Source organism: Asparagus officinalis, chromosome 5 (genome assembly GCF_001876935.1).
Source record: "Asparagus officinalis chromosome 5, Aspof.V1, whole genome shotgun sequence".
Classification (NCBI taxonomy): domain Eukaryota; kingdom Viridiplantae; phylum Streptophyta; class Magnoliopsida; order Asparagales; family Asparagaceae; genus Asparagus; species Asparagus officinalis.
The window spans coordinates 129651931-129655093 of NC_033798.1; the positions used below are offsets into that span (position 1 = coordinate 129651931).

The window sequence follows — 3163 nt, forward strand, 5'->3', positions numbered from 1 at the left end:
TGACAACTCATCTCACATTCTTTGATTTCTTTCTTTTTTTAGCCAACCAAACAATCTTAAAATATTTTTTCTTAGAAATAAGTTTCCTATTCTTTGAAATTTTTTTTAGGCAAACAAACAGCCCTAAGAGAAGCACAGATTACAAAAATAACCCAACTAATAAATTCTCACACCTCACGTGCGTTCAGGAGTTAGTTCTCAAAAAATTTACCGCCTCCCCCGATGTTTTCACAGTCTCCCCAAAATCATCTCCTCCTGAGCCCTAAACCCTAAAAAATTGGCCAGATCTTTGAGAAATCCTGAAGGATCTCCTCAATATCTCTCATCTCTGTCGCTGGAAGTACAAATTTGCGAAGCTGGAAACCCTAGAAATTGGAGCCGTGGGCGTCGCGATCGAACCCTAGAATAGAATCGGGATTTCTCAATCAAAAGGTATGTTTCTGTAATTATCTTTAGTTACTTAATCTTCTAATAAAATATTGTTCCCCCCACCAAAAAAAAAAAAAAATTTAGCCAAATATTGTTTCTTGACTTAGGTCAGGCGCGTTTGAATGTTGGTTTGGAGATTGAGCCTATTTATTGTTTGGTATTTCTCTCTGTTTGAACAAAGTCTATTAACTTTATTAAGAAAAAACAACAACTTGGGCTGTAAAAAAATTAAAACTCATCAACTAATTAAAACGAATCAATAAAAATTGGACCTCCACAGATAAGGGGGGAAATTAATTAAATATAGAATAAATGAGAAGAAGCGCCAATTTCATTGGATTCAACCTGCAAAACTCTCATTTGGAGGGCAGGTAGCCCACAAAAGGAGGGGGGGAAAAGCAGAATTGGCCCATTCTTAATTTTCACCACCGGCGGCACTCTATCCGTTAGCATAGTTGACCTTTACATAATTGTTTCTTATGTCCTTTCGTCATAGTTGACCTTTACATAACTGAAATAATACTTTATCTAACTTTGAATTTTTCGTCTATCTTTTGTATGCGGCCCCCCAAAACTGAAATCCTGGATCCGCACCTGTGTATAGGGTAAAAGTTCTAAGGTAAAGGAACAACATAAAAATTTGCTCATGTATTAAGTCATCCAAACGAAAAGTTAAATCATAACCAATGTTCTTTTTATTATTATAAGTAATTAAAAAATAATGCACAAAAAGGACATAAGAAACAAGCAAATAATTAAAAAATTGACTAAAGAAATTAGGCCCATGACAATAGTAAATGTATAAAATAACAAAAAAAAATCATCAAATAATTAAAATAAATTGAACCCTTGTAGAAAAGGGCGAGAATACACTAAAAAAAAAGGAAATGAGAAGAAAAGCCAAGTCCATTGGACTCAAGTTGTGTCACTCAACCTACAACTAATAACATTTGGAAGAAAGGTAGCCCTTAAAAGAAAATAATAATAATAAAAGAATATACCTATTCTTGATGGGCTAACTCAGAAAAGAGAGAGAGAAAAAACAATGTAGCCCATTTTATGAGCTGAAAATAATGGAAAAAGTAAAGGCCCAACTCACTTTGAGGTAGCCCAACTTATAAAAGAAACAGAAAAAGAATAAACAAATTGAAGCCCAAACAAACACCTCTGTATATGAAGCCACCGAAACGGTAAAACAAAAGGACCAGCATAAAAAATAAAAGAAACACTAAAACAAGTGTATATTACCTTAACACGCTTGCGAAATATCTTCTTAGAACCTTTTTTGTTGTGTGAAATGATGATATATACTTTTTTTCTTATAACACTTCGTATAAATTAGCCACCTTTTCCATGGAATGAAAATGAAATTAAACTATAATATGAGCAACTATTTGGAAAAAGTCTAATTATTTTATCCAAAAAACTTTTGAATAAATAGAGGACAAACAAAAATATAAACATTTTCTTCATTCCTTTATGGTTATCTATTGTTCATTTGACATATTGTTGCACAAGTGCCAAAAGTGGTTTATCCTTCTCCGGATGAGCACATAGTGCGAGTTTCGTGCACTGGTTTACCTTTTTTTAGCAGGCTATACCAACGACCATATTTTTTTTATCTCAATTTAAACAATTAGGAATTGGTTAGTAGGTAATTTTTCCTTGGCCCTTCAATTTATTTGTGTGGCACACTTGGGTGATGAAAGAACACAACTATAGCTTATAGGGGATGATTGATTGGTCAACATTTATATTACATCAGTTTGTTCCATCATGCTGATGTTCTAAGCAATAATGGAGATGAAGGAGTTGACTTCGCACATTATTGGCTTTGAATACATTTCAAATTGATTTAGTACTTATATTGTTTGCAGTTTTACTACATCATGCGTGGCTCATATTTTTTTATGTGCAAAGGCTATGGAGAGACAAGCCACATGAACTAAAAAGTCAATTGGGACACTGGACAATAATGCAAGTATTTTGATATTTCTGGCCCTTCCAAGTCCTTTAAGAACATAATGTTTGAAAGCTCTTTCCCCATTGAATAAAAGACAATGCCCACAACATTCTAGCTAGTAATCAAAGAGGAATTAATACCATTGATACTGATCACTCTTTAGATGAAGGAATAAAGTTCAATGTGAGCTATCATGTTCAGATGAATTTTCTCCCTTATTAGGGGAGAGTTTTAGGGAGAGATGGCATTAATTTTGTACCTTGTTCAGATATTTTCTAATTACTGCATTAATGACTTGTTCATAATGTAATGCCTCACCCAATCATTATCACTTGCACTCTCCTTCTTCAATACTTTTAATAATATTGGACAAATGCCCTAATTTCCTCTTTAAAAACCTTCAGAGATTTGTGACCAAATGTTGTTTGTCTAGTAGAAGAAGCATGTATATGGTTCCATATGCAACCATGTTTTTCCTTAGATGATGTTTGGTTCACTGTAATTGTATTACAATGCAAGTATCGGTAACTGTAGTTGTTGTAAACTAATGTTGCATGTAACTGCTCTGGAGGCGTTTGTTTTAGTTTTTTCCTCCCTCATCAATTGAGGTTTGATTGCAATTGAAATTGCAGCACAGACCCTGTTGCCGCATGCTAGTGCAGTTGCAACAAATTAAATAGCCCACTAGTATCACAGTGTGTAATCCTTAACGATTCACAACTCATGAGCTGTACTCTCCTTCAACAGTATTAAGAAGGCCCCAATTTCCTT

The 3163-nt window shown here is 34.0% G+C and overlaps 1 long non-coding RNA gene across 1 annotated transcript; it reads left to right on the forward strand.

Moving 5' to 3' along the window:
* On the forward strand, window positions 209–2694 carry LOC109841342. The gene is made up of 2 exons (XR_002247240.1): window positions 209–432; window positions 2307–2694. It is a non-coding gene; the product is annotated as an uncharacterized LOC109841342 (long non-coding RNA).